We start from the raw sequence: 25,341 nt of genomic DNA, 5'->3' as shown, positions 1-25,341 counted from the left end.
GCATGGAGGACATTAGGAGAAGGAAGGGAAAAATGAGGGGGGGATATCGGAGGGAGAGATGAACCATGAGAGACTATGGACTCTGAGAAACAAACTGAGGGTTTTAGAGGGGAGGTGGGTGGGGGGATGGGTTAGCCTGGTGATGGGTATTAAGGAGGGCACGTACCGCATGGAGCCCTGGGTGTTATACAAAAACAAGGAATCGTGGATCACTTCATCAAAAACTAATGATGTATTGTATGGTGACTAACATTACATAATAAAATTAAATTAAATTTAAAAAAACGGTTCAGGCTAGTGGTTCTCGACTCTGGATGCATAACATACATACAACATCATATTTTTACAAATGCTTATATCTGACCCAGCCTTCAGAAATTCTGACTCAATTGGTTTGGGTGAATCTGGCCAAGTAGGTTTAAGAGTCAATAGATTAATTAGGTGATCTCTGAGATACCTCGAGCTCTGGTTCTATGATTATATGGTTCATTTTTTTTTAAAGATTTTATTTATCTATTTGAGAGAGAGAGAGCAAGAAAAAGAGCACTCCTAGGAGAGAGGGGCAGAGGGAGAGGGAGCTGGATCCCAGGACCCTGGAATCACAACGTGAGCTGAAGGCAGATGTCCAACCGACTGAGCCACCCTGGCACTCCTGATTATGGGGTTCTATTTCTCCTTCTCATAGCAGAACAGACAGTGGGAATATTATTCCAACTTTCATTCTCCTCCACTCTTTTTTTTTTTTTAAGATTTTATTTATTTATTTGAGAAAGGGAGAGAGAACACGAGGTGCGGGGAGAGGAAGAGGGAGAAGCAGACTCCCTACTGAGCAGGGGGCCCAACCCAGGGCTTGATTCCAGGACCTTGAGATCATGACCTGGGCCGAAGGCAGACACTTAACCAACTGAGCCACCCAGGTGCCCCTCTCCTCCACTGTTAATATAAATTTCTGGCCTATGCTAAGGGTAGTGATTTTCATACTTTAGTGGTAAGTCATAAATAGCTAGTTAGCAATGTAGGTTCCTAGACAAAACCCATAAAATTCTCTTGCAGTAGACTTGGGACACTGCTCAGGAACCTGTGTTTTTTATAAGCACCCAGATGATTCTGAGGTCACTGATCAAGAACCACACTTTTAGAAACACTGTCAATGGTATAACTGGCAACTTCAAGGATGGGGTTTTACCTGAGGAATCTTTGGGACTATGGTTCATGCTAAAATACAATGAGGTCAGTGCAGGGACTCCAGATCCCGAGCCTCACACCTCTGAACCTCCCTCTTCATTTGAGTTCCAGTCAGGTAGCCAGGATCCTGGCTTTCATCAAAACCTGCTCTGAATAGTTAAGAGAAAGAGGATTAGAATCCAGCACAGACCAATAATTTCTACAAATAAATAGAAACATAATAACAATGGAAAAATGGGCAAATGATAGGAATAGGCAATTCACAAAAGAACAAATCCAAGGGTGAGTAAGCATTCATATCAACAGTGAAATAGAAATTAATAAAAGAGTAAGATACCATTTTTTCACCCAAATGGCATGCATTTAAAAAGTTTGATAGTATCAAGTAATTTGCTGGAAAACTCACACTCTAAAGCATTCATGGAGAAATATAAACTACATGAGTCAGTTTAGAAAGCAAGTTGATAATGTCTATTAAATATGCTCATATCCTATGATGGTAAAAATTTCACTTCTTAGCATTAACTTTAGAAATACTGGGATATAAACAAAAATAAGCATATTCAAGAATGACCTTAAAATAGAAAAAACAGAAATCACCTATATGTCCCTAAAGGCACAATTGTCTAAATAAATTGTGGTATAATCTTAGTAGATATTATGCAACAATAAGAAGAAATGAGGTAGATCTATATGAACTAATTTAGAGAGCTCTCGAGACTTATCGCTGACTGAAAAAAATCTAAAGAACACTACTCATTGTGGTAACCTGTCTCCAACATGGCACCATTAATTCCTTCCCTCTGTATGCACATGCCATTAGCTGAGCCTATTCCTGCCCTGTCCTTGAATCTGACCTAGTCTTAATGACTTTTTTGACCAATAAAATGTGGCAGAAGAGATTCTGGAAATTCTGAGGTTAGGTTGTAAAAAGCTTTTCAGATTTTATCCAAAGGATACAAACATAGTGATACATAGGGATACATGCACCCCAATGTTTATAGCAGCAATGTCCACAATAGCCAAAATATGGAAAGAACCCAGACGTCCATCAACAGATGAATGGATAAAGAAGATGTGGTATATATATATACACAATGGGATATGACTCAGCCATCAAAGAGAACGAAATCTTGCCATTTGCAACAACGTGGATGGAACTAGAGGGTATTAAGCTAGCAAAATAAGTCAGTCAGAGAAAAACAGACAAATATCCATGATTTCACTCACATGTGGAATTTAAGAAACAAAACAGATGACCATAGGGGAAAGGAAGGAAAAATAAAGCAAAAACAGAGAGGGAGACAAACCATAAAAGACTCTTAATAATAGGAAACAAACTGAGGATTGCTAGAGGGGAGGTGGGTAGTTACCCCATCATAACTGGGTGATGGGCATTAAGGAGGGCACTTGATGGAATGAGCATTGGGTGTTATATGCAACTGACGAATCACTAAATTCTACCTCTGAAACTAATAATACGCTATATGTTAATTAAGTTGAATTTAAATTTAAAAAAAAGAAAAAGCTCTACATCTTCCTCCTGGGTTTCTTGGAACTTGTTATTGCAAGTCTTGCTCTGGGAGAAAATCATTTGCTATGTATGAAATCTGATTGTCCTGAGAATGTCATGTGCAGAAGGAGGAAGATTTCACCCAGCTCTGGCTATTCTAACCCAGGCAACATATGACATGTGAGTGAAGCTGCCATTTGGGGAATTATAGTCCCAGCTGATGCCATGGACATAAGAACCAACATCCCAGACATATATCCTCAGTAAGCCACCCCAGCTATCCTCATCCTTTTGAGCTACCTTAGCTGAGGCCCCAGCCATGGTGGAGTAGAAATGAACCATCCCTGTTGTACCTCACCTGAATTTCTGACCTACAGAATCATGAGCATAATAAATGTTGGTCATTTTATAGCAGTTAAGAAAATTACAGTGATGGTTACTAGTGATTTTTAACTCCTTCCTTCCTTACATATTGATTGACACTCTACTGTAAATAGGGGTTTTTCCTTCTCCATTATTATCCATTTATTTATATATACTCAAGAACCTTATTTTATTCTATGGATTATATTATTATCATTATTTATTTTGATGCTTAAATTATCCCAAATTTCATCAATGGGTCCCTTTCACTTGTTCCTGTCTCCTTTTGGCATGTCCCCATGATTCTGAGCATTCATAATTTTGGGCGTAAAATGATATCCCAGGCTCATTTTATAGTTTCTCTCATCCAGCCTGTGTTTATTTTCCAAGGAGCACTGGTTCCTTTTAGTGAAGATGTTATCTAGAACTCATACAGCAACTCAGCAATGTGGCGGGATATGAAATCAATGTACAGAAATCAGCTGCATTTCTATACACTGACAATGTGACTGAAGAAAGGGAAATTAAAGAGTCAATCCCATTTACAATTGCACCCAAAACCATAAGATACCTAGGAATAAACCTAACCAAAGAGGCAAAGGATCTGTACTCAGAAAACTATAGAACACTCATGAAAGAAATTGAGGAAGACACAAAGAAATGGAAAAACTTTCCATGTTCACGGATTGGAAGAACAAATATTGTTAAAAAATCTATGCTACCCAGAGCAATCTACACATTCAATGAAATTCCTATCAAAATACCACCAACTTTTTTTCAGAGTTGGAATGAATAATCCTAAAATTTGTATGGAACCAGAAAAGACCCCAAATAGCCAAAGGAATGTTGAAAAATAAAAACCAAAGTTGGTGGCATCACAATCTTGGACTTCAAGTTTTATTACAAAGCTGTAATCATCAAGACGGTATGGTACTGGCACAAAAACAGACACATAGATCAATGGAACAGAATAGAGAACCCAGAAATAGAATAGAAAAGAGAACCTCAGCTCTATGGTCAACTAATCTTCAACAAAGCAGGAAAGAAAATCCAATGGAAAAAAGACAGTCTCTTCAATAAATGGTGTTGGGAAAATTGGAGAGCCACATGCAGAAGAATGAAACTGGACCATTTCCTTACACCATACACAAAAATAGACTCAAAATGGATGAAAGACCTCAATGTGAGACAGGAAGCCATCAAAATCCTCAAGGAGAACACAGGCAGCAACCTCTTCCACCTTGGCCACAACAACTGCTTGCTAACCATGTCTCCAAAGGCAAGGGAAACAAAGGCAAAAATGAACTATTGAGACTTCATCAAGATAAAAAGCTTTTGCACAGCAAAGGAAACAGCTGACAAAACCAAAAGACAACCGACAGAATGGGAGAAGATATTTGCAAATGTTTTATCAGATAAAGGGCTAGAAACCAAAATCTATAAAGAACTTATCAAACTCAACACCCAAAGAACAAAGAATCCAATCAAGAAATGGGCAGAAGACATGAGCAGACATTTCTCCAAAGAAGACATCCAAATGGATGACACATGGAAAAATGCTCCACATCACTTGGCATCAGGGAAATACAAATCAAAACCACAATGAGATACCACCTCACACCAGTCAGAATGGCTAAAATTAACAAAACAGGGAACAACAAATGTTGGCAAGGGATGTGGAGAAAGGGGAACTCTCTTACACTGTTGGTGGGAATGCAAGCTGGTACAGCCACTCTGGAAAACAGTATGGAGGTTCCTCAAGAAGTTAAAAATAGAGCTACCCGATGACCCAGCAACTTTACTACTGGGTATTTACCCCAAAGACACAGATGTAGTGATCCTAAGGGACACCTGCAGCCCAATGTTCATAGCGGCAATGTCCACAATAGCTGAACTGTGGAAGGACATGAGATGTCCATCAACAGATGAATGGATAAAGAAGATGTGGTTCATATATACAATGGATTACTCAGCCCTCTGAAAGGATGAATACCTCCCATTTACATCAATATGGATGGAACTGGCGGGTACTATGCTAAGTGAAATAAGTCAATCAGAGAAGGACAATTATATGGTTTCACTCATGTGTGGAATATAAGGAATAGCCCAGAGGATCATAGTGAAACAGAGAGAAAACTGAATGGAAAGTCATCAGAGAGGGAGACAAACTATGAGAGACCCTGGACTCTGGGAAACAAACTGAGGGTTGTGGAAAGGGAGGTGCATGGGGGGATGAGGTAACAGGGTGATGGCATTAAGGAGGGCACGTGATGTGATGAGCACTGGTGTTATACGCAACTAACGAATCATTATTGAACATTACATCAAAAATTAATGATATGTTGGCTAATTGAATTGAAATAAAATAAAAACAAAAAATAAGAAAAAAAATAAGAAACCAAGATTTGAGTACTAAGTGTACTCACTGCTACTAGAGTGCCATTTCTATGTCTTCAGTACACACAGCTAGGAAATGTATGTATGTGTATTTATGTATACACACATACACTTAGATAGATTATAGATAGATAAATGATAGATGACAGATAGATGATAGATGATAGATGATAGATAGATGATAGATAGATGATAGATAGATGATAGACAGATGATAGATGATAGATAGATACACACACACATACATACATGCATGCATACATACACACAGATACATAGATATAGAAAAAGCCATGAATTCATAGGAATACCTCCAATGCCAATCCAATATCACTGGCTTCATGCTAATTTTCCCCCAGTGCATAGCTGTACTTATATCAACAATGTTGAGAAACTAGACTTCTATTACTCTCAATATATATATACATGATCCCTAACTTATGACGGCTCAACTTAACAATTTTTTTTTTTTTACTTTATAATGTTCCAAAAGTAATATGCATACAGTAGAAACTGTACTTTAAATTTGAATTTTGATCTTTTCCTGGGCTATAGATATGCTGTGTGATACTCTCTCATGATGCTGGGCAGTGGCAGCCAGCTACAGTTCCCAGTCAGCAACAGAATCACAAGGTGATTTATCCCATTTACACAGCAACAGAATCACAATCACAATCACATTAACAACCATTCTGTGCCTATACAACATTCTGCTTTTTCATTTTCAGTAAACTATTCAATAAGTTACATGAGGCTTTGTGTTGGATGATTTTGCCCAATGGCAGGCTAATATAAGTGTTCTGAGCATGTTTGAGTTAGGCTAAGCTAACCTATAATGCTGGGTAGGTTAGATGTATTAAATACATTTTTGACTTACAATATTTTCAACTTAACCTTAAACATACATAAAGTAGTAACAGACTGCTAACCTGCAACACTGCAGTGAACAATCCTACTGACTAGAGTTCAATATTTGTGTACAGTTCTTTCAGTCTTTATTCTAAGGTTAAATTTTAAGAGTATTGTATCTAAAATTACTTGGTCTCATTGCTTCCCACCTTCAACATGCTGTATTTTTTCATTTGAAATACTTTGTTTCATTTGTTTATATTTGTATTCCATTTTAGATTCCCCTCATTCTTATACCTATCTTTACTTTGTGGGTTTAATTTGAGTATGTAAAGTATTAGTATGATTAGGAAACTCAAAACTGTATGAAAAATTATACTTAGAGAGGATTCACTCCCTCATACCTAATCCTTCATTTCTACTAATTCCCAGTAGATAGCCAATCTTAGTGGTTTCTGAGCTTTTCCTTTCTGTGTTTTGTTGTTTTTGGTTTTTGCAAAAATAAACAGATGCTTGTATATTTTCTTGTATCTCCTTTCTTACACAAAAGACAGCATACTATATGCTACATGCAATTTTTAATTTGCTTTTCTCACTAAAAAATATATCCTGCAAATCACTCCATAGCAGCCTCAGAGATCTTTCTCTTGTAAACTTCCAAAGAACTTCATTGTATAAATATGCCATAGTTTGTTTAACCAATCTCCTGTAGATGGACACATATTGTTTACAATATTGTGCAGCTAAAACAATTCTTCAATGAATAAATTTTTGCATATTAATTTTCATATAGAGATATATTTTCAGGATAAATACCTAGAAGTGGAATTTCTAAGTCAAAAAATCAGAGTTTATGTAGTTTTGTTATGTATTGCTAAATATGCCTCTGTAAGTTTTATACCAATTTGCATTCCTATCAGTAATGTATAAAAGTTCCTGTAACCCCCATAGAATATGTTGCCAAGCTTTTAAAATTTCTGCTTATCTGATAAGTGAGAAATGGTATCTTACTGTAATTTTAATTTCTCATATTATGAGTAAAGTGAACATTCTTTTTATGTTTAAGAGACATTTATGTATGTATATCTTTTATATACATAATATACCTACATATTATAAATATAAAATCTATGTGTTGGAAGTCAGGATAATGGTTACTCTTGGAGAAGGGCAAGTGGTGACTATTGGCAAAATGTGAAAATTCACTGAGCTTATGATATGTGTGCCTTTTAATTATATTTCAGTAAAAGATATATTTTTTAAAGATTTTATTTATTCATTTGAGACAGAGAGATACAGAGAGAGAAAGAGCACATGAGCAGGGGGAGAGGCAGAAGTAGAGGGAGAAGAAGACTCCCTGCTGAGCCAGGAGCCTGATGTGGGGCTTGATGTGGGGCTTGATCCCAGGACCCACGGAGATCATGCCATTAGCCAAAGGCAGATGCTTAACCATCTGAGCCACCCAGGTGCCCAAGTAAAAGATATTTTTAATAATGAATGTCATATATATATAGAATAAGGAATTAGAATGGTTTAGAGAAAACAATCAACTGAAAGGAAGTTTGGAAATGGGTGAGAAAGGCAAATAAGTATTACAAAAATGTCATTAAAAAGCAAAACACATGAAAAGCATGAAGATGATAAGTATTAAATATATCAGTAATCACAATAAATGTGCATCAATTAAATTCTCTAATCAAAAAAGAAACATAAGTAAATTGGATTAAAAGATAGTATATACTTCTATGCTGTTTACAAAAGACATGCATAAAGCATGAGGATATTAATAGTAAAAAATACGAGAAAAGACATCTCAGGCAAAAACAACCAATAGATGTTAAGACAGGAAAGAATTGTTATATCTAAAGATTGTTACTACATATGATAAATGACAACTGAATGGGAAGATTTAACAATTTTAAGTTTATGTACACCTAAAAAATGAAGACTCAAAATAATATTGATTGAAGTATAAAGATAAAATATTACACTTGTAATTACAGTTGTGATGATAAAAGATTAAACTGACAGAAAGTATATAGGAAATATGAACAACTAGCAAAAAACAAACAAACTTGATCTCATATATGAAATGTAGCAATCAACAGTTACAGAAAATAGTGTTTTCAAGCATAGGGAAAACATTTACCAGGTCATAAGCCAAGTCTCAACAGATTTTAAATTTTATCATAAAGACTACATCCTCTGACTTGAAGCAACACAGAGATAAATTTTTAAAAATCCCCTATGTTTGAACATGAAGAAGATTGATTTATAGATACCATAAAGCTAGAGTATTTCAGTACAAACTGAGATATGAAATATGGCCCAAGGGGTTAAGCAGATGGCATCATTAGAACTGAGATGCAGATTTAGATGACCAGACTGACAGTGTCATAGTCTATCAAACTGATCAAATAAAGAAAAAACTCTCTATACTCAACAAGGGTTGAGTACTACCAAAAAATATTTTAGAATCATTTTACAGAAAAGTAAATAAAATATTATATACTTTGATAAAATTTTAAAGTTGCCATTAAAAATATCATGACCTATTTCAGGAATGAGATCACAAAAAATGGCCCATTTCAAGTTACTTTTTAAAAAATATTCAGGAATCACTTTTTTGGTACCCCCTAAGAAAATTATTGCCCAGAAACAAGCAAATGGAATAAAGCAAGAACAAAAGATAAGAAATGACAGTGAGAAAAAAGTTTGTCATTAATTTTTCTCCTCTTTGCTCCTAATTTTTATGTTTAATACCTTAGAGGACAAACAGATGACTTCCCTTAACAAGACTGAATACAGAGCTTTAGGAGAAAAAGTAGTCCTTAGAAGATCATATCTTATCTTTTGATTTGTTGACATTCTTTTAAAGTTATTATTAATATAAGAACACTTAACATGAGCTATATCCTCTTAACAAATGTTTAAGTGTACAATACAGTGTTGTTAACTATAGGCACAATGTTATACAACAGATCTCCAGAACTTAATCATTTTGCATAACTGAAACTTTACATCCTTTGAATAGGAACCCCCTATTTCTCCCTTCCCCAGCCCCCAACAACCACCATTCTGTTTCTATGCATTTGATTATTTTGATACTTCCTATAAGTGGAATCATGAAGTATTTGTCCTTCTGTTGTTGGCTAATTTGACTTAGCATGATGTCCTCAAGATTCACTCATGTTGTCACATATTACAGAATTTCCTTTTTATAAGGCTGATATTCCATTGTATGTATATACATTTTCTTTATCCATTCGTCCACTGAGGGACTTTTAGGTTGTTTTCACATCTCTGCTATTGTAAATAATGCTGCAATGAACATGAGAGTACAAATAATTCTTTGAGATCCTGACTTCAATTCTTTTGTATAAATACCCACAAATGGGATTGCTAGATCATAGGGTATCTCTATTTTTAATATTTTGAGGAACCTCCATCCTGTGTTCCACAGCAGCTGCACCATTCAACATTCCCACCAACAGTGCACAAGGGTTCCAATTTCTCTATAACCTCAATAACACTTATCTTCTGTTGTTGATGTTGTTGTTTTTAAATAATAGCCATCCTAACAAGTGTGAGGTAATATCTCATTATGGTTTGGATTTGCAGTTCCCTTATGATTAGTGACATTAACATCTTTTCATTCACCTGTTGACCATTTCTGTCTTCTTTGGAAAAATATCTATTCAAGTTATTTCCGCATTTTAAAAATCAAGCTATTTCCTTTTTGCTATTAAGTTGAAGGAATTCCTTCTGTCTTAGATATTAACACTTTATCAGATACATGGATTGCAAATATTTCCCCCATTCCACATGTTGTCTTTCAACTCCATTAATTTTTTCCTTTGCTATGCAGAAATGTTTTAGTTTGATGTAGTCCCACTTGGCTATTTTTGCTTTTGTTGCCTATGTTTTTGAAGGCATAGCCATGAAATCATCAGGTCAATGCCATGAAGATTTTCGCCTATCTTTTCTTCTAGGAGTTTTACAGTCTCAGGTCTACTTTCGAGTTCATTTTTGTGTATGGTGTGAGCTAAAGGTCTACTATTAGACCTTTTGCAAGTGGACATTCAGTTTTCCCAGCATGATTTGGTGATGAGACTATACTTTCCCTATAATGTATTCATGGCACCCTTGTTGAAGCTTAGTTGACCATATACGCATGGCTTTATTTCTAGACTTTACATTCTGTTCCATTGGTCTATATATCTGTCTTTTACCAGTGTGATAGTTTTTGTTTCCTTTTGTGTTTTGTTTTGTTTTCTGTTTGTTTGTTTTTTTAATTGAGGTATAATTGATGTATATTAGTTTCAGGCATAAACATAGTGACTTGACAATTACATACATTACAAAATGCTCACCATTGTTGTGTAGTTACCATCTGGCACTATAGTGCCTATAGTTAACAATACTGTATTGTACACTTAAATATTTGATAAGAGGATAGGTCTCATGTTAAGTGTTCTTATCATATTAATAATAACTTTAAAAGAATGTCAACAAATCAAAACATACAAAGTTATTATAATATTTATTATTGACTATATTCTCAGTGCTGTACTTTTCATCTTCATGACTTGTTATTTTATAACTGGAAGTTTGTACTTCTTAATCCCCTTCTATTTCCCCTATCCCCCCCACCTTCCTCCCCTCTGGAAACCACCACTTTGTTGTTGTTGTTGTTGTTTATTTTTATTTAAATTCAATAGCCAACATATAGTTCATCATTAGTTTCAGATGCAGTGTTCAATAATTCATCAGTTTCGTATAATACCCAGTGCTCAACATATCACGTGCACTCCTTAATGCCCCCACACCTAATTACCCCATCCCCCTACTCATCTCCTCTTCAGTAACCCTCAGTTTGTTTTCTATAGTTAAGAGCCTCCCATGGTTTTTCTCCCTCTCTGTTGACTTTCCATTCAGTTTTCCCTCCCTTCCCCTATGATCTTTGTGCTGTTTCTTATATTCCACATATGAGTGAAACCATAGGATAATTGCCTTTCTCTGATTGACCGTTTTCTACTCAGCATAATATCTTCCAGTTCCATCCATGTTAATGTAAATGGTAAGTATTTATCCTTTCTGATAGCTGAGTAATATTCCATTGCATATATGAACCACATCTTCTTTATCCATTCATCTGTTGATGGACAGCTTGGCTCTTTCCACAGTTTGGCTATTGTTGACATTCCTGCTATGAACTTTGGGGTGCAAATGACCTATCAGATCACTACATTTGTATCTTTGGGTAAATACCCAGTAGTGAAGTTGCTGGGTCATCGGGTAGCTCTATTTTTAACTTCTTGAGGAACCTCCATACTGTTTTCCAGAGTGGCTGTACCAGCTTGCATTCCCACCAACAGTGTAAGAGAGTTCCCCTTTCTCCACATCCTTGCCAACATTTGTTGTTCCCTGTTTTGTTAATTTTAGCCATTCTGACTGGTGTGAGGTGGTATCTCATTGTGGTTTTGATTTGTATTTCCCTGATGCCAAGTGATGTGGAGCATTTTTCCATGTGTCATCCATTTGGATGTCTTCTTTGGAGAAATGTCTGCTCATGTCTTCTGCCCATTTCTTGATTGGATTCTTTGTTCTTTGGGTGTTGAGTTTGATAAGTTCTTTATAGATTTTGGTTTCTAGCCCTTTATCTGATAAAACATTTGCAAATATCTTCTCCCATTCTGTCGATTGTCTTTTGGTTTTGTCAGCTGTTTCCTTTGCTGTGCAAAAGCTTTTTATCTTGATGAAGTCTCAATAGTTCATTTTTGCCTTTGTTTCCCTTGCCTTTGGAGACATGGTTAGCAAGCAGTTGTTGTGGCCAAGGTGGAAGAGGTTGCTGCCTGTGTTCTCCTTGAGGATTTTGATGGCTTCCTGTCTCACATTGAGGTCTTTCATCCATTTTGAGTCTATTTTTGTGTATGGTGTAAGGAAATGGTCCAGTTTCATTCTTCTGCATGTGGCTCTCCAATTTTCCCAACACCATTTATTGAAGAGACTATCCTTTTTCCATTGGATATTCTTTCCTGCTTTGTCGAAGATTAGTTGACCATAGAGTTGAGGGTCCATTTCTGAGTTCTCTATTCTGTTCCATTGATTTCTGTGTCTGTTTTTGTGCCAGTACCATACTGTCTTGATGGTTACAGCTTTGTAATAACTGAGCTTGAAGTCTGGGATTGTGATGCCACCAGCTTTGGTTTTCTTTTTCAACATTCCTTTGGGTAGGTTCCATACAAATTTTAGGATTATTCGTTCCAGCTCTGTGAAAAATGCCAATGTTATTTTGATAGGGATTACATTGAACTTGTAGATTGCTCTGGGTAGCATAGACATTTTAACAATATTTGTTCTTCTAATCTACGAGCATGGAATATTTTTCCATTTCTTTGTGTTTTCCTCAATTTCTTTCATGAGTGTTCTATTGTTTTCTGAGTACAGATCCTTTGCCTCTTTGGTTAGGTGTACTCCTAGGTACCTTATGGTTTAGGGTGCAATTGTAAATAGGATCAATTCCTTAATTTCTCTTTCTTCTGTCTCATTGTTAATGTACAAAAATGCTACCAATTTGTGTGCATTGATTTTTATATCCTGTCACTTTGCTGAATTCCTGTATGAGTTCTACCAATTTTGGGATAGTCTTTTGGGTTTTCCACATAAAGTATGGTGTCCTCTGTGAAGAGTGAGAGTTTGACTTCTTCTTTGCCAATTCAGGTGCCTTTATTTCTTTTTGTTGTCTGATTGCTGAGGCTAGGACTTCCAGTACTATGTTGAACAATAGTGGTGAGAGTGGGCATCCCTGTCGTGTTCCTGACCACAGGGGAAAAGCTCTCAGTTTTTCCCCATTGAGAATGATATTCGCTGTGGGCTTTTCACAGGTGGCTTTTATTATATTAAAGTATGTTCCCTCTATCCCTACACTGTGAAGAGTTTTAATCAAGAAAGGATGCTGTACTATGTCAAATGCTTTTTCTGCATCTATTGAGAGGGTCATATGGTTCTTGTCCTTTCTTTTATTAATGTAGTGTATCACACTGATTGATTTGCAGATGTTGAACCACGCTTGCAGCCCAGGGATAAATCCTACTTGGTCCTGGTGAATAATCCTCTTAATGTACTGTTGGATCCTATTGGCTTGTATCTTGGTGAGAATTTTGGCATCCATGTTCATCAGGGATATTCGTCTATAATTCTCCTTTTTGGTGGGGTCTTTGTCTGGTTTTGGAATCAAGGTGATGCTGGCCTCATAGAAAGAGTTTGGAAGTTTTCCTACCCTTTCTAGTTTTTGAAACAGCTTCAGAAGAATAGGTATTAGTTCTTTAAATGCTTGGTAGAATTCCCTTGGGAAACCATTCAGCCCTGGACTCTTATTTGTTGGGAGATTTTTGATTACCACTTCAATTTCCTTGGTGGTTATGGGTCTCTTCAGGCTTTCTGTTTCTCCAAGTTTCAGTTTTGGTAGTTTATATGTCTCTAGGAATGCATCTATTTCTTCTAGATTGCCTAATTTCTTGGCATATAGTTGTTCATAATATGTTCTTATAATTGTTTGCATTTCTTTGGTCTTGGTTGTGAGCTGTCTTCTTTCATTCATGATTTTACTTATTTAGGTCCTTTCTCTTTTCTTTTTGATAAGTCTGGCCAGGGGTTTATCAATATTATTATCCATTCAAAGAACCAGCTCCTAGTTTCATTGATCTGTTCTACTGTTCTTTTGGTTTCTATTTCATTGATTTCTGCTCTAATCTTTATTAATTCTCTTCTCCTGCTGGGTTTAGGCTTTATTTGTCATTCTTTCTCCAGCTCCTTTAGGTGTAAGGTTAGGTTGTGTATTTGAGACCTTTCTTGTTTTTTTGAGAAAGACTTGTAGTGTTATATACTTCCCTCTTAGGACTACCTTTGCTGCATCCCAAAGGTTTTGAACAGTTGTGTTTTCATTTTCATTTGTTTCCATGAATTTTTAAAATTCTTCTTTAATTTCCTGGTTGACCCATTCATTCTTTAGTGGGATGCTCTTTAGCCTCCATGGAGTTGAGTTCTTTCCCAAATTTCCTCTTGTGATTGAGTTCTAGTTTCAAAGCATTGTGGTCTGAAAATATGCAGGGAATAATCCTATCTTTTGGTACTGGTTGAGACATGATTTGTGACCCAGTATGTGATCTGTTCTGGAGAATGTTCCATGTGCCTCGAGAAGAATGTGTATTCTGTTGCTTTGGGATGGAATGCTCTGAATATATCTGTGAAGTCCATCTGGTCCAGTGTGTCATTCAGAGCCCTTGCTTCCTTGTTGATCTTCTGCTTAGATGATCTGTCCATTGCCGTGAGTGGGGTGTTGAAGTCCTCTACTATTATTGTATTATTATCAATGTGTTTCCTTAATTTTGTTATTAATTGGTTTTTTTAATTGGCTGCTCCAATGTTAGGAGCATAAATTTTATAATTGTTAGATACTCTTATTGGATAGACCCTTTAAGTATGATACAGTGTCCTCCTTCATCCCTTACTACAGTCTTTGGTTTAAAATCTAATTTGTCTGATATGAGGACTGCTACACCAGCTTTCTTTTGAGGTCCATTGGTATGATAAATGGTTCTCCACCCCCTCACTTTCAATCTGGAGGTGTCTTTAGGTCTAAAATGAATCTCTTGCATACAGCATACTGATGGGCCTTGCTTTTTTATCCACTCTGATAACCTGTGTCTTTTGATTGGAGCATTTAGCCCATTTACATTGAGTAACTATTGAAATGTATGATTTAGGGCGCCTGGGTGGCTCAGTTGGTTAAGCGACTGCCTTCGGCTCAGGTCATGATCCTGGAGTCCCTGGATCGAGTCCCACATCGGGCTCCCTGCTCGGCAGGGAGCCTGCTTCTCCCTCTAACCCTCCCCTCTCTCATGTACTCTCTCTCTCATTCTTGCTCTTTCAAATAAATAAATAAATCTTTAAAAAAAAAAAAAAGAAATGTATGATTTAGTGCCACTGTTATACCTGTAGAGTTCCTGTTTCTATAGATTATCTCTTTTTCTTTCTGGTCTATGTTACTTTTGGGCTCTCTCTTTGTTTACAGGATCCCCTTTAATATTTCTTGCAGGGCTGATTTAGTGATCACAAATTCTTTTAGTTTCTGTTTGTCCTGGAAGCTCTTTATCTCTCCTTCCATTCTGAATGACATCCTAGCTGGATAAACTGTTCTTGGCTGCATGTTTTTCTCATTTTGTACCCCGACTATATCACGCCAGCCCTTTCTGGCCTGCCAGGTCTCTGTGGATAGGTGCTGCCAGTCTAATGTTTCCACCATTGTAGGTTAAGGAGCTCTTGCCTTGATCCACTTTCAGGATTTTCTCTTTATCTCTGAAATTTGCAAGCTTCACTATTATATGTTGGGGTGTTGACCTATTTTTATTGAGGGGGTTCTCTCTACCTCTTGGACTTGAATACCTGTTTCCTTCCACAGATTAGGGAAGTTTTCAGTTATAATTTGCTCAAATATACGTTCTGTCCCTCTCTCTCTCTTTCATCTTCCTCTGGGACCCCAATAATTCTATTATTTCCCTTTATGGTAGCGCTGATTTCTCGAAGCCTCCCCTCATGGTCCATTAGTTGGTTTTCTCTCTTTTCCTCAGCTTCTTTCCTTTCCATCATCTTGTCTTCTTTGTCACTGACTCTCTCTTCTGTCTCATTTACCCTAGCTGTTAGAGCAACCAATTTAGACTGCATCTCAGTTAAAGCATTTTTAATCTGGCCTGATTAGATTTTATTTCTGCACTAAGAGATTCTCTAGTGTCTTTATGCTTTTTTCATGGCCAGCTAGTAACTTTATAATCATTGTCCTGAATTCCAGCTCTGATACTTTACTTATATCCATATTGATTAAATCTTTGGCAGAAAGTATTTCCTCTGGTTCTTTCCTTTGTTGTGAATTCCTCCTTCTAGTCATTTTGCCCAGAGAAGAATGGATGAACAAGAACAAGATCAAAAATATCAACCATGACCCAAGTGAAATACACACTAGACAAATCTTAAGAGGTCAGAAATCAAAAAAGAAAATTAAAAGGTAAGAAAGAGAGAATATAATCTCCCAGGTGGACAAAACTGGGTGATCCCTTTGGTCCTGGATGTATTTTGGTCTGTTTGTAGAAGACATTAAATCCCAAAATTGTAAAGAAAGCAAAACATATATATATAAAAATAAAATTGAATACAGTGAAAGGAAACCAAAAATGAAGAGTACATCTATAAAATGTAAATGTAAAAATCAAAGTTAAAAAAAGACTTAAAAACAAAGAGTTGATAAAATAAAAAACTAGTTGAAAAGGAAAAAAAGAAAAAAGAAAAGGAAAATTTTAAACTGAAAGATAAAAGAATCATGAGAAAAAAACCTTGAATTCTATATACTATTTTCCCCTAGGGCTAGAGTAGAGTTTTTGCAGTTCTGTGTGCTTGGTAAACTCGGTATTCCCTTGATGTTACAACTGGTCTTCTGGGGGAGGGGCCTGCTGTGCTGATTTTCAGGTGTCTTTCCCTGGGCAGAGTTGCCCCTTGCCAGGGGGGCCAGGCTCAGTGTAATCTGCTTTGGGTTCTTCTTTGTGGCTTTTATTCCCTGAAGACTTTCCACACCACTTTAGAGGATGAAAATAAAAATGGCAGCACCAGATCTCCAGCCCCAGAACTGAAAGATCATGGCTCCCTCTCTTCAGTAAACCCCTAAGGAAAAGCATTCTTCACTTTTGTGTGCGCCAAACCCTGCGGACTCCTATATGCACACTGCATTGATCCTGTCAGGGGAGGAAGAAGGGTCACCACAGGTCTACCACTTGCAGGGTCCCCGCACAGAAAGCAGTCCCTGATTGTGCATGCACCCACATTGCCCCTCCTGGGGGAAAGCAGAGGGTCACCATGTTTCTGCCCTTTGCAGGGTCCCCGCCTGGAGAGTGGTCACCTGATCATGCTGGGGTTTGTGATTCATGGCAAATTGAACTGAGAGCCCATTCCCAGGCTCACTGACCATGGCTGGTTTCCCCGTTCCAATGCTTGGGAATTCTGATAGCTCAGGCATCCACATTCTTTCTGTGACCCCGGGGATCCTGTGACCACACTGTCCCACCTAGTGTTCTGCCCTACTTCACCACCTGAGCACCTTTAAGGCAGGGATGTCTCTCATTGGAACAGACTTCTAGAAGTTCATATTTTGTGCTCCAGGACTGTATCACTTTCCAGTAGCTGGCTTACAGAGGCTACCTCCACCCACCATTTATCTTCAGATCTATCCCCTCTGATTCACTTCTCCTTACCTCCTACCTTGCAAAAAGTGGTCACTTTTCTATTTGTAGAATTCCAGCAATTCTTCTCTTACATCTCAGGTTGAATTCATAGGTGTTCAGAATGACTTGATAATTATCTAGCTAAATTTGAAGGATCACCAATTTGTTCTCTGTATTTATTATTTTGTTCCTGTTTTGATTTCATTTTTAAAAATTGTTTTTAGAGTCCACATATAAGTGAAATCATATGGTATTTGTTATCCTCTGACTTATTTCAGTTAGCATAATACCCTCTAGGTCTATTCATGTTGTCCCAAAAGGCAAAATCTCATCCTTTTTAATAACTGAGTAATATTCCATGGTATATGTACCATCACATCTTCTCTACCCATTCATGTATCAATAGATACTTATGTTGTTTCCATATCTTGGCTATTATAAACAATGCTGCAATAAACATAGGAGTGCGTATATCTTTTCAAATTGGTGTTTTCATTTCCTTTGGGTAAATACCCAGAGGTGAAATTACTGGATTGTATGGTATTTTTATTTTTAATTTTTTGAGGAAACTCCATACTGCTTTCTAGAGTGGCTATACCAATTTACATTCCCACCAACAGTGCACAAGGGCTCCCTTTTCTCTATATCATTGCCAACACTCGTTATTTCTTGTCTTTTTAGTACCAGTCTTCTGACTTGTATGAAGTGATATCTCATTGTAGTTTTGATTTGCATTTCCCTGATGATTACTGATGCTGAGCATCTTTTCCATATGTCTGTTGGCTATCTGTATGTCTTCTTGGGAAAATCTGTATTCAGGTCCTCTGTCCATTTTTTAAATCAGATTATTTAGTTCTTTTATTATTGAGTTATATCATTCCTTACATATTTTGGATATTAACCTCTTATCAGATGTGTGATTTGTAAATATTTTCTCCCACTCCATAGGTTGCCTTTTCATTTTTTTGATAATTTCCTTTGCTTTGCAGAAGATTTATATGGGATTGATGCAGTCCCATTTTTTTATTTTTTATTTTGTTACTTGTGCTTCAGATGTCATATCCAAAAAATCATTGCCAAGACCCATGACAAGAAGCTTTTTCCCTATGTTTTCCTTTAGGGGTTTTATGATTTTGGGTCTTACACGTCTTTAATCATTTTGAATTAATTTTTGTGGGTCGTGTAAGATAGGGGTCTAATTTCCTTCTTTTGCATGTGAATATCCAATTTTCCAAACACCATTTTTTGAAGGTACTGTCTTTTGAACAATAAAGTGACTTGAAGCAAAATGGTTTGTGCTAAGCCAATCAGAATACCTCATAATATTATTTTAGAAACACCAAAACAACCAGGAGGTTATTGGTTATATCAATAGGTGTTAAAACTTAAAGAATTGTTATGGACAGGAGTTTGGAAGTAGAATCAAGGCCATGAGGGAGTCATGGCAAACTGAACAATATCAGCAGAATATCAGTAGACCTTGACTGCGAAGGTGTTTAGAGAAGAATTGAAACCCCCAATCTTCTGAACTACCATTCCATTCTCCCAGGGCCAGGATATATATAGCTACCCTTAATTTCCTAAGGAATCCATAGTTTTTAAATTCTTTTTTTTTTTTTAATTCCAGTATAGTTAACATACAGTATTACATTAGTTTCAGGTATACAATATAGTGATTCAACAATTCTATACATTACTCAGTGCTCATCATGATAAGTGTACTCTTAATCCCCTTTACCTATTTCACCCCTCCTCCCACCCACCTCCCCTCTGGTGACCCATCAGTTTTTTTTCTATAGTTAAAAGTTTTTTTTTTTTTTTTTTTTTGGTTTGTCTCTCTCTCTTTTTTTCTTTGTTAATTTTGTTTTATTTCTTAAATGCCACATATTAGTAAAATCATATGATATTTGTCTCTCTATTACTGGCTTATTTTGCTTAACATTATACCCTCTAGATCCATCCATGTTGTTGCAAATGGCAACATTTCATTCTTTTTTATGACTGAATAATATTCATTATATATATATACCACACCTTCTTTATCCATTCATGTATTGATGGATACTTGGGCTGTTTCCATAGTTCCATAGTTTGGCTATTTTAAATAATGTTGCAATAAACATAGCAGTGCATGTATCCCTTCAAATTAGAGTTTTCTTATCTTTTGGGCAAACACCCAGTGGTGCAATTACTGGATTGTAAAGTAGTTCTATTTTTAATTTTTTGAGGAAACTCCATACTGTTTTTCACATTGGTTACACCAAATTGTATTCCCACCAACAGTGCAAGAGGGTTTCTTTTTCCCACATCTTCACCAAACTTGTTGTTTCTTAAGTTTTTGATTTTAGTCATTCTGACAGGTGTGAGGTGATATCTCATTGTAGTTTTGATTTTCATTTCCCTGATGATGAGTGATGTTGAGCATCTTTCCATGTGTTTGTTGGCCATCTGTATGTCCTCTTAGGAGAAATGTCTGTTCATGTCTTCTGCCCATTTTTTAATTGGATTATTTGTGAGTTTTTTGGTGATGAGTTGTATAAGTTCTTTATATATTTTGGATACTAACCCTTTATCAGGGATGTCACTTGCAAATATCTCCTTCCATTCAGTAGGTTGTCTTTTAGTTTTGTTGGTTGTTTCTTTTGTTGTGCAGAAACTTTTTATTTTGATATAGTCCTAATAGTTTATTTTTGCTTTTACTTCCCTTGCCTCAGAAGACATATCTAGAAAGATGTTGCTATGACCAATGTCAGAGAAATTACTGCCTGTGCTCTCTTCTAGGTTTTTATGGTTTCAAGTCTCACATTTAGATCCTTAATCCATTTTTAGTTTATTTTTGTGTATGGCATAAGAATATGGTCCAGTTTCATTCTTTCACAGGTAGCTGTCCAGTTTTCCCAACACTATTTGTTGAAGAGACTTTTTTCCATTGCATATTCTTTCCTCCTTTGTCAAAGATTAATTGACCATATAATTGAGGGTTTATTTCTGGACTTTCTATTCTGTTCCATTGATTTATGTGTCTATTTTTGTTCCAGTTCTGTACTGTTTTGATTACTACAGCTTTGTAATATATCTTGAAGTCTGGAATTGTGATATTTCCAGCTTTTTCTTTTTCAAGATTGCTTTGGCTATTCAGGGTCTTTTGTGGTTCCATATAAATTTTATAATTGTTCTAGTTCTGTGAAAAATGCTGTTGTTATTTTGATAGGGATTTCATAAATGTGTAGATTGCTTTGGGTAGTGTAGACATTTTAACATTTTCTTCCAATCCATGAGCATGGAATGTCTTTTCCATTTCTTTGTGTCAGCTTCAATTTCTTTCATCAGTGTTTTATAGTTTTCAGAGTACAGATCTTTTACCTCTTTGGTTAGGTTTATTCCTAGGTATCTTATGGTTTTCAGTGCAATTGTAAATGGGATTGTTTTCTTAATTTCTCTTTCTGTTGCTTCATTATTAGTGTATAGAATTGCAACAGATTTCTGTACATTGATTTTTGTATCCTGCAATCTTACTCAATTCATTTATCAGTTCTACTAGTTTTTTGGTGGAGTCTTTAATGGTTTTCAATATATAGTATCATGTCATTTGCAGATAGAGAAAGTTTTACTTTTTCCTAACAAATTTGGATGCCTTTTATTTCTTTTTGTCACTTGATTGCTGTGGCTAGGATTTCCAGTATTATGTTGAATAAAAGTGGAGAGAGTGAAAATCCTTGCCTTGTTCCTGACCTTACAGGAAAAGCTCTCAGTTTTTCCCCATTGAATATGATGTTAGCTTTTTAAATTTTTTCAATAAAACTCATCCTCAAAAAAAATGAGGGAGGTAGATATGTATGACAGCTCTGGAACCAGAAAACCTTTCAGTGGAGACTGTTTAGGATTTAAAGAGGATTTTCCTCTTTTTAAAAGATGTTTAATCTGCCCTAGGCAAGAGAGTTTACTGGTTAATAGTGTGAGCCCTGGAATTAAGTCATACCTGAATTCCAAACCTGGATTCTTCACAGACATACTGTTAATGTTTTGAACACAAAAACTTTGTTCTCTTTGCTACTGCATACCTTGTCCACAGAAGAGTGTTTATCAAATAGTAGGCATTCCACAAATACTTGGGAATAAATTCATGAAATTGAATAAGTTACAAAACCTACTTAAGCCTGTTTCCTCATCTGTAAAATTATACTTCATCTACCTCAGAGGACTGTTGTGAAGATTAAATGAAATAAATGTTTAATACCTCAGCTGGCAAGGTGAATACTCAGAGAATATGCTATTAATATTTTTCCTGTTTTGTAAGACATTTTCAGCTAGTTTATAATGTTTTTGCTGTGTAAATTGACAGTATTTCAGTATACTTAAAATTGGATATAAAATCTCATCATATAATTCCACTACTTTTAAATATTTTTACATAAATCAGGAATCGTGTATGTGAAATGATGAACCTTATGAGCTTTGACTCTTTTTTTTTTTTTAAGATTTATTTTATTTGTTTGAGGGCGCCTGGGTGGCTCAGTGGTTAAGTGTCTGTGTTCAGCTCAGGTCATGATCACAGGGTCCTGGGATCAAGCCCCACATTGGGCTCCCTGCTCAGTGGGAAGCCTGCTTCTCCCTCTCTCACTCCCCCTGCTTGTGTTCCCTCTCTAACTGTCTCTCTGTCACATAAATAAATAAAACCTATTTTAAAAAAAGATTTTATTTTATTTATTTGAGGGGGAGGGACAAAGGGAGAGGGAGAGAAAATCTTAAGCTGATCATGGAGCCTGATGTGGGGCTTGATGCGGAACCCAATTATGACCCTCGTAGAGCGCCTGTTGGGGAGCTCAATGGGGAGCTTGATGGGGAACTCAACGTGGGGCTCAATCTCATGACCCTGAGATTACAACATGAACTGAAACCAAGAATTGGACACTTAACCGTTTGAGTCACCCAGGTGCCCCAAGCTTTGACTCTTTTTGACAAGTTTTCATGATCAATAAAAATTGCTCAATTCATGATCGGTGCAATTGAACTGAATGTCTGTCAAAATTGGAGGCAACCATATGATATCCATTAAGCTTCCAAAATCTCTCCAGTAAACAAATGCCGGAATTAGCACAAAGTAGAAAGAAAATTATGGAAATATATGTGTTTGGCAGGTGGGAATAGGAATTACTGTAGTGATTTTTTTTTACCATATGCTTCTCTAATTGTGCAAATGTTACATATTTGAATATAAGTGTTCCTAGTTATATCTGACAAAAACTTAAACATCTACTCTGAATATAAGAGCCATTAATTATGACATTTTTATCAAACTGAAACAAAATTTCTGTACACTTTCCATCAGAAGGCATATTTTAAATATACATTGGTGTTGCATATGATTATATTCTAGATTCTTTAGCTAGAGAGAAAACACTTAGTTCATACAACTGAATGCGAATTGCCCTGAAAAACTGTTGAAAATCTATATATGGAGGTCAATATATAGCATACATGAAATACACAAATTAACAAAGTTCTGAAATGTGTTATTTTCATCCTGCTAACAAAAAGTACATAAATGCTAAATTAATTTAGAATAATAAGATATAAATATTCAAGTGTGTTTAGACACTCACTGTTAAAATTGCACAAAGATCCATTTAAAATTTTTAGATAAAGCTACATACAATTAGATCTTATAATTAATTAATTTAGATGTTTTCATTTTAATTGCCTCTTATATATTTGTCCTCTTGCTAATTACAAATTTCCAGTTAAGCTGGAAATAAGCTAAATTAAGTTAAGCTTGAAATAAGTTAAATTCCCTACTTTGGCAATGTTGGATGAGCAATTTGGCCATGAGGATGGAAGATGTTAGGAAAAGGCAAATTGAACACATCTGTCTACTTTCCCCATGTCCTTATTTTCCATTAAAAATAACAGGACAGGATTTGTAATGGTAAAAACCAGCAACAATGGGGAAAATGAAAAGTAAAAAAAACACCATTCAAACTTTAAAATGCAGAAAGGAAATAGACCCAGAAATTATTTAGCCAACCTGATGTTTTATTAAAAACCTGTAGAGGGACGCCTGGGTGGCTCAGTTGGTTAAGCAACTGCCTTCGGCTCAGGTCATGATCCTGGAGTCCCTGGATCAAGTCCCGCATCGGGCTCCCTGCTCGGCGAGGAGCCTGCTTCTCCCTCTAACCCTACCCCCTCTCGTGTACTCTCTCTCTCTCTCTCATTCTCGCTCTCTCAAATAAATAAATAAATCTTTAAAAAAAAAACCTGTAGAAAAAGTTGAAAAACAACTCTATTTGTATCATAGAATATTTCTTGTATACTCCCAATTTTGTAGTAATTATAGCATCTTGTTGTGATTTTTATTTTCATATCTCCTTTACTGAACCGTGAGCCCCATGACATAGGGAATATGGTTTAATTTTCTTTGTATCCTCAGTGTCTAGTCACTGCTAGTTGACACAAAGTAGGTGCTCAATACATATTTATGGGACTGATGAATACATACTCATTTTATTGTAATAAATAAATATTCATGTAATTACTGCCCCTTGCCCATTAAATGCATCCTGTAAACTATAGGCTAACTACTCTTAGATCATAGAATATACATTTGAGGGGGTAGATATGAACCAATAGTTTCACTGCAAAAGTCTAATTTCCAAAGACTTCGATAACACTTCTGGTGAGCATCCCTTAACAAAAGGTAGGCAGTCTATAAGTTGTTGTTGAATGAAAGTTCCTTGTTCTGTTTTGTTTTGTTTGGGGGGGGTGGGTAAAGGGAGAGGGAGAGAGAGTATCAAGCAGGCTCCACGCCCAGCACAGAGTCTGATGCAGGGCTCAGGCTCACCATCCTGAGATCATGACCTGAGCTGAAATCAAGAGTTGGACACTCAACCGACTAAGCCACCCAGGTGCCTGGAAGTTCCTTGTTTTGAATAACACATGGAAGAAAAGTAAAATAACCAACATAACAAAACAAAGAAGAACTAGGAAAGATACAATAAAGTAGAGGGGAGATATAATAAGGTAGAGCTCATTAACATTATAAAGACTGTATTAAAACTTTTCCAGGACTTTTTTTTTTTTTTTTTTGCCAAAAGAAACCAAATAAAGAAAGAAAGAATAGCAGAGATTTTAATACACAAGGCATTTCAGGGCACTAAAATTTAGAAGAAAATAGTTGTTTAGTGAATTTAAGAGGAAAATGGACCATGCCAAATGCAATTGTTGAGAAGGATAGTTCCTACATTTGGATCAAGAAAACTTTTTTTTTTATCTGTGATTTTGTTTTCAATTATCTTAAACCTTATCACATAATTTACAAATTTGTGCTGATGATAGATCTCCTTATTTTAACCCTTCTAACGAGTTGGCAAAAGCACCCTTACCAATTATTCATATATGGTATTTCCACAGCTGTGTCTTTGAATAGCTGTTTAGAAGACAAATCCTGAATTATAACTTAGTCTGACTTAGTAGAGAATTCACAAGCCAAATCTGCTGCTATATGTTGTCACGCTGAATTTTAAAAGCATCTGACCTTACAGATCATCTATAAAATGTGAGAAGTGTTAAATATCCTTTATTTAATATTAAACATAAACCACACTAAAATGCCTTTCATTAAGCAAAAGGCAACATTTTAGATGCAGGGAATTTTAATTAAATTGGCATAATTAAGACCAAAAAGATAAAGTGGACACTGCCAGCTTATCTTCAACTCTTGCCTTCAACAGGCTAACAAACGCAACTTGAAATACAGCTAAGTCTTGC

At 36.1% G+C, this 25,341-nt stretch overlaps 1 protein-coding gene across 2 annotated transcripts in view; it reads right to left on the bottom strand.

Moving 5' to 3' along the window:
• Positions 1–1,170: 1,170 nt before the first annotated feature.
• ODR4 (odr-4 GPCR localization factor homolog) overlaps positions 1,171–25,341 on the bottom strand; it is a 108,104-nt gene continuing 83,933 nt past the window's right edge. Inside the window, exon 15 of one of the 2 annotated variants that reach the window (XM_032393226.1) lies at positions 1,171–1,334. The gene's annotated coding sequence lies outside the window, so the exon portion shown is untranslated. The remainder of the gene's footprint in view (positions 1,335–25,341) is intronic. The other variant, XM_032393224.1, reaches the window with a different exon arrangement.

This window comes from Phoca vitulina, unplaced genomic scaffold, assembly GCF_004348235.1.
Source record: "Phoca vitulina isolate PV1807 unplaced genomic scaffold, GSC_HSeal_1.0 scaffold71, whole genome shotgun sequence".
NCBI lineage: Eukaryota > Metazoa > Chordata > Mammalia > Carnivora > Phocidae > Phoca > Phoca vitulina.
This window is presented reverse-complemented; position numbering and strand designations above follow the sequence as displayed.